The sequence below is a fragment of the Centruroides sculpturatus genome, unplaced genomic scaffold (assembly GCF_000671375.1).
Source record: "Centruroides sculpturatus isolate CEXI.00-Female unplaced genomic scaffold, Cexi_2.0 scaffold1851, whole genome shotgun sequence".
Classification (NCBI taxonomy): Eukaryota; Metazoa; Arthropoda; class Arachnida; order Scorpiones; family Buthidae; genus Centruroides; species Centruroides sculpturatus.
The window spans coordinates 74,155-89,843 of NW_019385992.1; the positions used below are offsets into that span (position 1 = coordinate 74,155).

The following is a 15,689-nucleotide window of genomic DNA, read 5'->3' on the forward strand; positions in this document are numbered from 1 at the left end:
CAAGAAATTCCTGACTAGAAATACAATTGCTTCCAGAGTAAATGAATTGGCAGAAAATTTGGACTTTCAACTTAAACATAAAATTAAAGAATTTATCTGGTATTCCTTAGCAGCCGATGAAAGTACAGATATCAAAGATACATCGCAGCTTACTGTATTTATTTGTGGAATTAATGAAAATTTTAACATCACGGAAGAGTTGCTGCAGCGCATACCATTGAAAAGTACTACCACAGCTCAAGATATTTACTCAGCAATTGAGCAATTAGTACCAAATTATGACTTAAATTGGAGTAAATTCTGCAGTATTACTACAGATGGGTCACCATCCATGGTCGGTAAAAACACTGGTGTTGTCACTAAAATATGAAACAAAATTTTAAATGAAATTAAAGGTAAACGACCCAAATTTGTTGGAATTAACTGTATTGTACATCAAAAAGTCTTAGCCTATTAAGTGCTGAAAATGGAGCATGTTATGAATCCCATAATTAAAACAGTTAATTTTATTAAAAGTAGAAAACTAAATCACTGCCAATTCACACAACTTTTAAACGACCTTCATGAAAAATGTTCAGATATTCCCTACTTTGCAAAAGTACGGTGGCTTAGTCATGGATCAATGCTTAAATAATTGTTCGAATTGCGTAAACACGTTGTTACGTTTATGGCTCAAAAGGGCAAACCGATGGAACACAGTGATGAATAGTGGCTTGACTTTGCATTCTTAGTAGATATGACAGAACACTTGAAGAATTTGAACATTAAACTTCAAGGAAAATATGTAATCGTTACGCAACTGTACTCAAGTGTTCAAGCTTTCAAAATAAAATTAAAGTTGTGGGAATCGCAAATGCGAAAACAAAAACTTCACCATTTCCCTAGCATTAGTGAAATCAGCATGTACAAGGCAGATAAATTAGCAGATTTTTCTTACCATTTGCTTGATCTTATTGCTGAATTTAATAGTCGTTTTGCAGATTTTCGCGAGCTCAACACCTACGACTTTCCTCTCTTTAATGATCTGTTTACATTCGATGTTGGTAAAGCACCAACTTACTTGCAAATGGAACTAATAGATTTAAAGTGTGATACTGTTTTAAAAAGCAAGTTCAATGAAGTTGACATTTTGAAATTTTATACAAAGTACTTCAAAAATCAAAATAGCTATCCCAACTTAAGGAACCATGCTGCCCGCATTTTATGAATGTTTGGAAGTTCATATGTGTGTGAACAGTTGTTTTCAAAAATGAAGATTAATAAATCTAAATACCGTTAAAGAATTACAGATAAACATCTTCAGTCCATTTTAAAAATCAATACATCGTTGACACCAAACATCAAAATGATAATGAAGCGTAAAAGAAGTCAAGTTTCTGGATCCTCAAAATAATATTTTGGTTTCATACGTCTCTACTTAAAAAAAATTATAATTTTTTTATTAATAAAATCATTCTTTATATACTTCTTATTTATACTTAGTATTACATTTGCATTTTACTTTTGATCTGGCCCGCTGTCATACTGAAGACAAAAATTTTGCACTTACAGAGTTTGAGTTTGACACCCCTGGGCTAATAGAGCAGGAAGAGAAAATATACGAAACACACAGGGGCAGAGTGAAAGACCACAGACTAATAGAACAGAAAAAGAAAATATACAAAACATACAGGAGTAGAGTGAAGGTCCACAGACTAATAGACCAAAAATAGAAAATATGCAAACATTGTTGACGCGTTTTTTAACATTTGTTCAAAATATGTCATACATGAGAAATCACAGTTCATTGTTTCTGGTTCTGGTCGGACGTGCTTTTGTTGTGCTCTTTGATTACGTGCTGTTTTTGCAGTTTGAGGAGTTTTTCTGAGAAGATTAAAGATTTTTCAGGTAAGTCTTAATCCATATTGACCCTAGACATAAGAATTTATTTAATATTACTTGGAGAATCGGCCCCAGAAGACATGTCAGCACATCATTCAATGGTCGATGGTTTGCACTTTGGATTCAAATGTTTTAGATTTAAAAAGGCAGCTGCAGTGAGCATTTTGCTTTAACTCGAAAGAATTTAAGCATTAATTTAAGCTTTTTGTTTTCACTGGACTAATTGCAAATTTTCTATTTTTACAGAATGAAGACGTTGGTGCGGCTTTGAAGGCGGCGGTTTCAGCAGAAGCAGAAAATGGTGCCGGAGGGTGAGGGTTCCTCGGATGATGCAGAACAAGTCTGTCGTTACATGCCGTTGGATGAGAGGGGCTCGACGAGCGAGAGGAAGTGAGTGAAGAAGACCTTCCCCAAGTGTGCGTGAAGTGACATCCTTCCAGACTCGAGATGATGCAACGCTACATCCTGGGTCCAGTGCACTTGGCCAAGGTCTTTGGGGGTCATCTGGCCACAGACCTTGCTGTAGACGATGTTGAAAGTGACAGCTTGTCTGAGCTGACACTTTCTGGTTGGTCGCGTTCTGCCCATTCGTCCGCAACGGCGACGCCACCGCCTTGTTGAAGTCAGAACGAGGAGAGAGCCGCCAAAGTTGAGGGACCATGCTGTCCGTGGTTTTGTTGCTGCAAACAACTGTGGTTCCCTTCGCCCAGGTGGTGATCCTCTTTGATTTCCTCTTCTTCACCTGAATGCGACTTTCTTACTGGATTTGACACTTTTCACCCAGAGTCAACACCTTTTCCCAGACTCGACCTCTCTTACCCGGCAAGACCCACGCACTTATCTCCCGAACGTGACACTCGATCGACGACAACAAATTTGACTCCTGATTGTGACCACCCGGACACGACATGTTTACTCACCAGACGCGACATTCGGCTGACCTTTCTTCCCAAACAGCTGTTATGAGGATTGAGCTTCCGGTTAAAGTACATTAAGTTAGACTAGGTCAGGTCTTTCGTTCTTCTAAGATTGTCTAATGAAGGTAATAATCTTGTCCTTAGGTAATAGATGAATAAACTGCTCGTTTTCTCACTGCCTTTGTGTTTTGTAGGAACATTTGGGAGGGAGAAGGATCTCCCTCCCCAACTTTACCATAAAGAAGACCAAGTGGCCATTTATCGTACAAGTGAATAATTTCCGAAATCTCCGATAATAAAAACTCTTTCGTTTCACTTTTTAACACATCTTATTCTCATATCGTAATTTACTGTTTTCTGTTTATAGACATGCCAAAGATGTTCTTCGGTCACACACATGCACAGACATCACATCACTGTACACAAAGATACACACCATTTAACCTTTACTCAAATTCTCGCACTCACGCACTTACATGTTAAGAGCCTCGTTCTGTGTAATCCGACACAATGAAACAACCCAAACACTCGCTTCCCACAAATCCAACCCCTGGGTCCTCATCCCGGGAAGCGGAAACCCCAATTTTAAAGATTAAAATGCCTTAAATTGGCGGCCAAAGGAGCTCTNAAAGACTACACTAGTGTGAAAAATTCTTCATAACAAAATTTATGAAAAGACATTAAAAAAGGTTCTATGGTGTTATTCCGGATATTTACTATTTTTTCATGAGGAAAGAGATATTACATTCATGTATAATTTACCTGAATCCATGCAAGGATTGGATTTAATAATAATTGATGATTTGATGCATGAACTCAGTTCAAAAACTGCATCTTTGTTTACAACAGTCTCTCATCATTAAAATGTAAGCGTGATAATGATAATGCAAAATTTGTTTCCAAAAAATAGAATTATGAGAGATATAACTTTAAACACGAATTATTTGATATTATTTAAAAATAATCGCAATGAAAGTCAAGTAAGTTGTTTGGGGCGGCAAGCTTTTGCTGGTAAATGCAATTTTTTTATGGATGCATATAAAATAGCAACAGAGAAGGAATTTGGTTATTTGTTATTAGATTTTCATCCTAAAACGAATAAGAAATTTTCTGTGAGAGAATCGTGTTTTCCTGACGAACAAAATATTTTTTGGATATACTTACCAATAAAATGAAGAACGTAAAGAAAAATTATCATATGTTAGCACTTTTGTCCAAGACTACTCCTTCTCAGCGAAAAGCAATATTGAAAGAAGCTACTCCAGATCAAATTAAAGTTTTGTGTGAAATATGTGATAATTTGCAAAGAGGAAATATACCTGCTGATGTTCGTAAATTACAAAAATATAAAAAATTATCAGGAAATTAAGTGAAAAAAATGTTCCTTTAAATACTAAGAAAAAAATTTTAGTTAATCAATCGGGTGGATTCCTTCCTCTTCTACTGGCTCCGTTATTGTCTATGGCAGGTGGACTAATTGGTAAGGCAATAGGAAAAAGAATCTAATGGCGAAGCAAATGGCTCTTGTCCCTCCTGAATTGTTGTCAGCATATCAAAAACCTGAAATAAGAATTGGTAATAATATTGAAAAATTACTTGAGACTGGTGATAATAAAGTCAAATTATTATGTCAATTAATTTCAAGATATCAGAGAACAGTTCATGCACCAAACGAACCTGTTAGAGCAGGGATGTCAAAGATACGGCCCGCGGGTCATCACTGGCCCTCGACGCAATTAGTTGCGGCCCCCGACATTAATTCAATAATCATCCATCATACCAACACTACTGATGTGAGAATTAATAAAATAACTACGAAATTACCAACAAACCAGACATAATTCACTTCAAAAATGAACATTTTCTAACGTCTTCAACGGTCATCATCAGGTTCGATTCCAAGAGTTTGAAAAATTGAACATTGAAGTTATGCGCATGTCCGATGCAGAGCCTTAATGAAATTATTTGTGTAATTGGTTTCTTGTTTTAAAATTTCGATGTTTATTATTTTTATTTATTTATTTGTTCATGTTACTTAGAGACATTAATTTTATTTGATTTATTTTTGTGTTTAATATCTTATTTACATTATGTTTTCTCTATTTCATCTTTTGAACTTCAAAGTCCGTCTAAACAAGATTATTTATTTTTGCTGGAAAAATACGAATGATGTTTTTTTATTTTATCATCAAATCTTGTGTTATTAAAAATGAATTTTTTAATTCAAATACTTTTGGGCTACTTTTTAGAAAATTTTTGTCCACAAAAGCTAAAATCATCTAGCAACGTTGTTCAGTATTCAAGACACTTCCGTAATTAGAGACTTTGTTGCGTTTAGTTATTGGTGAGCGAGTTCGGTCAAATAAACTGCAAAGGTAAAAAATTTTCAATAAATAATGTCATTAAAAAGAAAAGTTGATAGTGAGTGCCGATTTTTCCAGCCAAGTGGGAAATTTTGTACTTTTTTATTGAATGGAATTGTAAGCCACTTTGTTTAATTTGCAATAAGATGATTGCCATTTGTAAAGAATTTAATGTGAAAAGACACTATGAAACAAATCATAAAGACAAGTTTGACTTAGTTATCAACGAAATTAGGCAAGAAAAAGTGGCATCTTTGAAAACTAAACTTATAGGGCAGCAATCATTTTTAAAAAAATCATAAACTGACAGTGAGAATGCATTGAAAGCTAGTTATTTGATCACACTAAAGATTGCAAAAAAATCAAAATCTTTTAGTGATGGCAAATTTTTAAAAGAATGTATGCTAGACGTGGCCGACATTTCATTCCCATCACAGAAACAAGTCATTCAAGAAATTCCCGACTAGAAATACAACTGCTTCCAGAGTAAATAAATTGGCAGAAAATTTGGACTTTCAACTTAAACATAAAATTAAAGAATTTATCTGGTATTCCTTAGCAGCCGATGAAAGTACAGATATCAAAGATACATCGCAGCTTACTGTATTTATTTGTGGAATTAATGAAAATTTTAACATCACGGAAGAGTTGCTGCAGCGCATACCATTGAAAAGTACTACCACAGCTCAAGATATTTACTCAGCAATTGAGCAATTAGTACCAAATTATGACTTAAATTGGAGTAAATTCTGCAGTATTACTACAGATGGGTCACCATCCATGGTCGGTAAAAACACTGGTGTTGTCACTAAAATATGAAACAAAATTTTAAATGAAATTAAAGGTAAACGACCCAAATTTGTTGGAATTAACTGTATTGTACATCAAAAAGTCTTAGCCTATTAAGTGCTGAAAATGGAGCATGTTATGAATCCCATAATTAAAACAGTTAATTTTATTAAAAGTAGAAAACTAAATCACTGCCAATTCACACAACTTTTAAACGACCTTCATGAAAAATGTTCAGATATTCCCTACTTTGCAAAAGTACGGTGGCTTAGTCATGGATCAATGCTTAAATAATTGTTCGAATTGCGTAAACACGTTGTTACGTTTATGGCTCAAAAGGGCAAACCGATGGAACACAGTGATGAATAGTGGCTTGACTTTGCATTCTTAGTAGATATGACAGAACACTTGAAGAATTTGAACATTAAACTTCAAGGAAAATATGTAATCGTTACGCAACTGTACTCAAGTGTTCAAGCTTTCAAAATAAAATTAAAGTTGTGGGAATCGCAAATGCGAAAACAAAAACTTCACCATTTCCCTAGCATTAGTGAAATCAGCATGTACAAGGCAGATAAATTAGCAGATTTTTCTTACCATTTGCTTGATCTTATTGCTGAATTTAATAGTCGTTTTGCAGATTTTCGCGAGCTCAACACCTACGACTTTCCTCTCTTTAATGATCTGTTTACATTCGATGTTGGTAAAGCACCAACTTACTTGCAAATGGAACTAATAGATTTAAAGTGTGATACTGTTTTAAAAAGCAAGTTCAATGAAGTTGACATTTTGAAATTTTATACAAAGTACTTCAAAAATCAAAATAGCTATCCCAACTTAAGGAACCATGCTGCCCGCATTTTATGAATGTTTGGAAGTTCATATGTGTGTGAACAGTTGTTTTCAAAAATGAAGATTAATAAATCTAAATACCGTTAAAGAATTACAGATAAACATCTTCAGTCCATTTTAAAAATCAATACATCGTTGACACCAAACATCAAAATGATAATGAAGCGTAAAAGAAGTCAAGTTTCTGGATCCTCAAAATAATATTTTGGTTTCATACGTCTCTACTTAAAAAAAATTATAATTTTGACACCAAACATCGAGGAGATAATGAAGCGTAAAAGAAGTCAAGTTTCTGGATCCTCAAAATAATATTTTGGTTTAATACGTCTCTACTTAAAAAAATTATTATTTTTTTTCTTTAATAAAATCAAACTTTATATACTTCTTATTTATACTTAGTATTACATTTGTATTTTACTTTTAATCTGGCCCGCTGTCATACTCGAGACAAAAATTTGGCACTTAAGGAGTTTGAGTTTGACACCCCTGCAGTAGACCCTCAATTTAATGGACTAGATTTAACAGACAAAAATTTTCCTTCTTCTATGAAAAATTTGAAACTTTTTTATTCACAAAAAGAACATGCTGAAAGGTCAGATCTATGAGTGAAATAAGTATAAATTACTCAATGTATTTTTATTTTATTCCCACCTATAATAAAACATTTTTACACATCATGCACATTTTAAGTTTGTTATTAATGTATATTTTTAAAGCATTCAATTTAATAAACTTTTGGTAATAGTTTATATTTATAAATAAAGATCACATTTTATAACTAAATCTGAAATTTATACTCAAATATTACACAAATATTAGGTAGTTATAATTAAACTTTATTGTAACTCACTCATTTTCTTTTAATGTGCCCTCTAGAGAGGGATGTATAACCTCACATAAATCGGCATGCCAGCATTCCTGGGATAAACCAGCATGCCAGCTTTTACCATATGGATCTGGTATCGTAATTGATTTGATTTCATGGTCACCCCTGAATATACTGTCATGCCAGTCATTCCGCAAAAATACAGAACTAAAAACATGTCTTCCAAACTTCACTGCAATTCATTGAAGAAATTACATTCTACACAATGCTAAATGCAATAAAGACTGAATGGATATAAAGCATATAAGAATGAGATTCAATATGTCTAGAGAGACAACCAATCCAAGTGATCCTCTTCAAGCTCACACATGTATCACTCATTTGCTAACAATCACATTAGAGATGTTATGAAAATTATTGCTAGTATTTGATGGAACTAAGAGTAAATATTAAGTTTTTTTTTGAAAATAAAAATTATTATTGAAATGTATGCTAATGACACTTTCAGTCATGTGCATGTTTTTGTTTGACAGATTTCAGAAAATTTATTGTAAAAGTTATCAACATCATTCTGAATTTTTGTCCTTTGATAGCAAGGGATTTCAATGAATGAGTTCACAAATAATTTTTATTTAGTTAGTAAAATAGTAAATAAAAAATATGTAAGACACTGAATAATTTAATTTTAAAGAATAACTATTACATCAAGATTTTAAGTTCTTTTAAGACTGCTTAAAAGAATTTGTGAGAGCCGCACTATCACACCACCAGCTCTCTCTCTCAAGAAGGAACATTTATGAATTGATAAGAAAATCAATGAGAGCTTCAGATGAGAGAGAGAAGGTTAGGAGACCAGATGTAGTTTTAACTAGTTGATTGCCATCTTTTGAAATCTGAGGATGTATTCCATCTTCTGTACAATATACAATATTTCTTTTTTGTTTTAAAATAAGGTTGTAATGATAAGGAAAACAGTGTTACAATCCTGTATATATGGTACAATATTCTTATTCTATCCATTTCTATAATAATTATTATATACAATATTATTAAATACAATATGTTCAAATCAATATGTACAAAATGTATAACTTCTTTCTACTATTATGCACTATAATAACTTCCAACAAGATTTCAATGCTACAATTGGGGATCTGAACTTCAAACACTATGACTTCACTTTGATGCTATTATTCATAAGCAAGGTGTTATAAATTTTGAATTTATTATGGTTTAGCCTATTTTATACATTAAAATTATTTTATATTTATTAAAGTTTAATTAACTATTAAATAAAACATTGGAGGTCCAAGTGTTTTCCAGAGCATGCGATCTACAATATCTACTATGATCTATTTGTGGTGAAAACATAAAGAATTCATGGTTTAGTGCTTTGTTAAATATCTATTCAAATTATTTTCTTTGTTTTTAAAACAAGTGATTGTCCAAGTCTTTCTTCACATTAAGTTGCTAGCCTGAAAGAACTGTAAAGAATTTTGGACAAGCCATTGACAAAGCTAATCAGCATAACTTCTTTAAAATTGCATTGAGTTCAGATAATATTTTTCAGAAAATAAAAATTACACATGATGATGATAAAAGAGATACATCTATCAGAAATATTATTTTTAAAGATGTTTTGTGATGTATGCTAAATTTTTCTTTAATAAAATATTGTACTTATTGATTGCTAGCTNTATTTCAGTATTTCTAACTCTTACCTAAGACATTTAATTAAAGATGTTCGTGCTCATCATTTATTTCATCACACTTGCAATATGGCAGCTAGTGATTATTTTTGTTTTGTTTCGTTTATAGAAGGCCATTTTAATCTTATCCATCCTCAGTTTCTGAAGATCCAGCCAAACTGTTTTCACACAACAGATACAGATCGGTCTGGATTCTTCAACAGCCCGTAATCAAAATAGTAGACTAAAGTCTTGACCATTTGATCATCATCTTGATATACTAAGTGTTCAAAATATAAGTAGTAGTGAAACTTCCATATAAAGAGTTTCTAATTGTACACTAGATTATAATGCCCATTGGCAAGACAGAGATGGGTCCAATGGATGCGACAGCTTCCAAATACCCTTAGGCAGTGACAAATAACCCTAGTTGACGCAGCTATAATGCCTGTTGGCAGGTCTGAAATAGGTCCAATGGATGCGACAGCTTCCAAATACCCTTATACAGTGACAAATAACTGTTTAAGGGCTTATGCAGCGATAATGCCCATTGGCAGGACAGAGGTGAATCCAACGTATGTGACAACTTCCATACAACCTTAAACAGTCAGAAATTACCATTTGGAGGGCCAACGTGGCTATAATGCCTGTTGGCAGGTCAGAGATGTGTCCAACTGATGCGACAACTTCCAAACACCCTTAGTCAGTGACAAAGTTTTAGTTAGCAACTTCTTACAAAATATCTCAAAAGAAAAGCCAACAGAAAAAAATAGTATGCCTAAATGCGTATTTGGCAGCTGTTCAACCAAGGAATCCAATTCACCCTCATTGACTCGGACTTCTGGTGGTAAGTATACACAACAAACTGTGACAGTTACTCCAATTGAAATTCTGACTGCCACAGCTTGCAGCTCTGTTGTTATTTGTACCGGTAAGGATTAAATGCAGTTTGAAACCAGTATAGCCACACCTCAACTGGCACGGTTGTGGCTATCATCATCCTTGCGGTAGAGATTGAATCCTTTTAAATAAATATTTTCTCCAGGTTTTAGATGGGTTTCCTGGAGTGTCACACAGAGAGATTGGGTAGATGATGTCAAGTGTTGTAAAAAACCAAGTCCAAGCATTATTTTATTTTACTTTTATTATATTTTGTTTGGGGCTTATGTTTAGTTAGGACGAAGGTTTCCTCACCAGTCACCTTAGAAAGATAAAAAGAGAAGATAAAACCAACTCACCGACGAAAGCGCCATAGCTCACACTTGCACGCCCGAGCGGCAGATAGTAAGTCCACATTGAAAGGGGGGACAGACCCCACAGACTTTTAGGAACTTGTTAAACCTTAAAGGAAACGTCCCGATAATTGTTCAAAAAAAGACTGTAAAAGGTTAACAAAGTATTGTCAGGAATTAAGCTACCAGATAAACAAGAAAAAAGTGAATGTTACATGTAAGTATGTAAATGAGGAGAGTGTCTCACTTACAAACCGTGATGTCACCTCAGACTATAAATAGCGTCGCTTAAGTGAAGACGGGAGAGGTGAGCTCCTGCATAGAAAGCGTTGGTATGCAAGTAGCAGTAAACGAGGTGTCCAATAGGAAATAGTCCAAGGCGATTGCAGTTTTCGATTTGTGGATCGAGGAATAGGACAAATCTTGAATCAAGAAAAAGGTTCCTAGTATACTTGAGGTGACGGTTAGGATTTATAGTTATGAGAAATTCTGTACCTTAAGTTAAGGATTGATTTTGTCGGGTTGACTTTTGGATTTTATTTCATTGAATAAATTTGTTGTTTGTTGTATATATTGTAAATAGTTATTTCTAGAATCTTTATTAAATACTTTTATTGATTTTTGACTAACTTGTCTTTAATTTATTTTGGTGCATGCGAAAAGTCCAGGTCTGGCAAACTAACAAACACGAACCCGTGTAAAGTACCCGTTAGATACTGGCTCTTTCCGGAATGAAAATCGTTGTAGAGCGATAAGTTAAAAATAGCACTTTAGTGTTTAACGTCAGAGTTGTTGTTGCAGAAACCACGACAGTTCCATTGGGTTATTTTATAATCCATTATGTGTTAGAGGCAGCATTTTTTAGTAAAGGTGTTCCTCTTTAATTTCACAGGGGGTTTTTCTTTTGGAGGTGACATTGGTTTTGCCACCTGCATATTAGTCTCTTCAGAGATATCAGAAAACTCACTCATAGAGTGAGCTTCTGATGTTTTTACATTTAGAGAGAGCTGCTTTCACTCTGTTTGTTTAGTGGGTTCTTACTAGACTTTTTATAACCCAGATTTCTTGTTATTACCTCTGTTTTAAGTAAAAGTGTTTTTGATTTTATACTCTTCTCTTCTGGTGTTTCTTTTGGTGGAATCAGTAAACATTTCACATGCCGAATGAGAGATTCCTTTGGGAATACAGAAATATCGGTTTGAACTCCAAATGTCTTTGTGAATTTCAATGCAGCAGCGAATGTCTTTTGTTTTAGTGGTGCACGTGAAGTGACCATGCGACGCGCCTCTGGATAAGATAAGTTCTTTACTGTTTTTACATGCAGGATTTCTTTTTCTGTCTGCCATGCAGGGCATTTGCAGGAGTAGGCGGTATGCACGTCTTCGTACCAATACTCCATGCTGTGTGAATTGCACTCAGTACTCTGGTGACCTTCAATTCCACACTGTGCGCATGCACTTTTCCCATGGCATGATGTTTGTGAATGTCCAAGTCGTTGGCATTTGAAGCTGTTTGTTTGTTTTGATTTTTTGGTGCAAGAGCCATATAGGCTAAGCTGCGCCAAAGCAAAAGGTGTAAAATTTTCAAGCAACGCAGCGGATTTGGAACAAACGGGAGAACTGGGCAGCGCAGATAACCTGCTGTAATAACAGATGGCATAGTCAGTTTATTAAATGTCAAAATAAGATGTTTAGTAGAAATGATCTTATCATCTCAATGAATGAAAATGCGCCGGACAGCAGTGACCCCTTGGTCTAAAAGGCCAATCTGAATATCTGATTCGTCTTCTGATATCAGATCGATCTCAGATATCACACCATGTGATGAGTTTAAACTTCCGTGAGTTATGACTGAAACTCCCATATCTCCAAGTCTATTCATTGATAAAAGCTTTGTTGTTTGTTGAGGAGAGGCTGTTTCAACCAGTACCTCAATTTTTGGATTTTTTTTTAAATGTCCTATGGTAGATTCAAATAATTTATGTATCAAAAAGGGAAAACACTTATAGGTTTTTCTCCAGTTGTGTGCACTACTAAGAATGCTGGTTGACTGGATGTCTTCACATTTGTTGTTTCTGGCTTGTCTGGATTTTTGAGAATCCATAATGAAAATTATTTATTCAGCTCCCAGTGACCCTACCCACCATGGGGCCCAACAAGGGAATGCCGTCACATGGGAGACGCCCATAGACCATCACACCAGGGTTTCCCAGGAGCTATACCCTCACAATGCAGTCAAGAAGAGCACATCTTGTCTGACGTGTCCGCCCGGTCTGCATTGATCGGTTGACTCCAAGCCGAGGTCAAGAATGACATAACGACCAGCCGATTGACTCAAACAAAGCCTGATTTGAGCCTCCCGTGTATCCGAAGCAAGGGCCAAAGCAGTGTGTTGGGGACGTTATGTTGCCCCTCAACTACCAGGATCCCCCTTTCCGGCATACGGGGCACCACGCACGGCAAACACGTGGGTGAGTATTCAGATCCTAGGGATGGTAAAGAAAAGTTACCAAACCATCTCTGGGCGGTCCCCTCACCACGGACAAGAACCCACATCAAGAAGCTTTCTAGTAGGGCGTTAGGTGTGAGGTTCGAATGCTGGACTCACCCTCCTGTTTTTCAAAGTAGTTGCTTCGGTCGGGTGGACCTCCTCGGCTGTTATGCATTCTCTTTTCGTATTTTGGTTAGTGGCCTAGATCCCGGTACGGGTATCCTTCGGTCAATCGGCAGCAGTGGTTCTGCTCCATGGTTGCCATCGGCAGTCGGCAACTGGCTTCCATCTTGCCTCCTGTGGCTGCTTCTTTGGCATGACATTAGCAGGCCGCTGCACCTATCTGTGCTGCTTTTGTCCTTCCCCTATTATGTGTCCCTCTTCCCCCTCATCTGGCTCTGTAGAATTTCTTCGTCAGTCCTCAGCCAGATTGAATCTTGCTTCACCCTGATCGACTTAGAATTTTTGACTCTCTTGTCAACTCCATAGCTACTTTCCAAATGTTAGTCAAAATATTCTGAACTTTGCGTTTCATGGTGGTCTTGTCCAACAATCTCTATATTTGGATCCCATTAAATCACTACTTTTTTCATTTGATTGCTTTCATCTGGCCTTTCTGGTCTAGCTTGACTTGTGAAGTTTTACTGGGTTTCCTTCACAAATAAATTTCCAAATGGGATCAAGTTCCCCTGTACAAAGTCCTCCCAGTAGGCACCCTACTGGCGTGTTGCCTCGTTCACCAAGCCAGGCACCCATCCAAAATCTTAAAATTAATTTCAAATTGTTGGACTCGACCAGATGTGGCTTTACCACTGCTACTTTCCTTTCCACAGTGGCTCTGAACAAGCCAGAAAAAGTTAGGTTAGGCTATGTTAGCCACTACACTACAACTTTCCTATCCTACTTTGATAAACTCCTCTTATTTCATGCATCCCCCAGCTCTGGTCATCCATGTTTAAAATCTTTATCTACCAAGATTTGATTTCTGATGGCTTCTGGCAGGGACTCGCTCTCTCGGGCTGGTCACCTCCTCTTGTCAGCTGTCAAATTATACAAAATTAATAATTACAGTATTTAATACTAAAGCAATCACATAAATAAAAATTTTTTTATTAAACTTAACTACCTAGCTATTAGCACAGTTAAAAACTGTTACCATATCCCTTTATATTTTGCAATGCTATGTAATTCAAAGAAGTTTTCAAAATTCCTTGGCCTTAGCTGGGTGATCCCTAGTCACCACATCACTCTCCTATCTAAATTAAGGTGAAAACTATTTACTAACCTTGTAATTACTAACAACCATCATACAAACACACATTTTTAACACTGAATTTAAACTACAAGCAAAGACTCCAAACACCACGTAACAAATATGAGCCCTCAGAAGGGACAAGCTTATAATATTATGAGCCCTCACAAAGGACTAATATAAAACATTATGAGCCCTTTATGGGACAATCACACTTCACACGCTCTGGCCTCTTAGTGCTCTATGAGCAAGAAGGGGTCTTAGTTATTTTAGACCAAACTGATCGCATAAACATAAAAAAACCCACACCAATATGGGTTCCAGTTGGACTTGTCTACCTGCCGCTCACTACATCGTGCGGTTTCTCTGGTTTACCAGAACCACCATCAGGGCCTCCACACGTCGCTCGTTTCGATGGACATTGCGGGGGTTTTTAACAATGTCTGGTGGCCATCCATAGTGCGTGAACTGAGGAAGGCGAACCTGCCGACCACCCTTGTATCACTTACCAGGAGTTTCGTGAGTGACCACAAGGTAATCTACCGAACACCAAGTGCAAACTGTACGAAGGTACTGGAGAGGGGTTGCCCCCAAGGATCCTGTATCAGCCCCTTACTTTAGAACCTTCTAGCCGACACGACACTGCGACTGGTCCTTCCGGACAATGTCCAGTTGCAGGCATATGCAGACGATCTGCTGCTAGTAGTTGCAGGTTACAGCCATAGCGACATGCAGAATCGCGGCAACGAAGCAATAGAACGACTCGTTCGCTGGAGGGAGCTGCATAAGCTCTCGTTCAGCTCTGAGAAATTGGAGGCCCTGACACTGACCCAGACTGGAGTGTTGGCCCACCGACCAGTATACCAGATCCGAAAAAACCCCATCAGAACGGTGAATGAGCTAAAGTACCTCAGCTCAGTGTCATCATCGATCAGACACTATGCTGGATGCCTATCTGAGGAACATTTGTGAAAGAACAAATCTCATGATAGCAACACTATCTAGACAGGATTATGGCCTAGGCAGAGAAGCACGTCAAGCCATCTATAAGATGAGTGTACAGTGCATTATCTGCTACGCATGTGGTGTTTGGTGGAAGAATTCCGCCAATGTCAAGCAGAGCAAGATATTGCTCACAATCCAGTGATCCGCTGCCCTGTGAATCACGAGAGCGTACAGAACTGTGTCTACGGAGGCGGCCGTGGGTCTTGGCTGGGCTGCTTCCGCTGTTCTTGGTGGTCAGCCAAGAGGCGGCCTTCTACAAAACTACAGTGGAAGGAATAGACTATGCATTGTAATCAGAAGTACCTAGTCAGACTTAGGCATCGGGCAGATGTCCTAAAAGTCCATCCGGCCCTTAGGATTGGGCTGGACTGGGATGTCGGTGAACCGACTGGTA

General features: G+C 36.6%; 1 pseudogene; it reads left to right on the forward strand.

The window, feature by feature from the left end:
- Positions 1–3,996: 3,996 nt before the first annotated feature.
- On the forward strand, positions 3,997–7,003 carry LOC111612976 (annotated as a pseudogene).
- Positions 7,004–15,689: the final 8,686 nt, after the last annotated feature.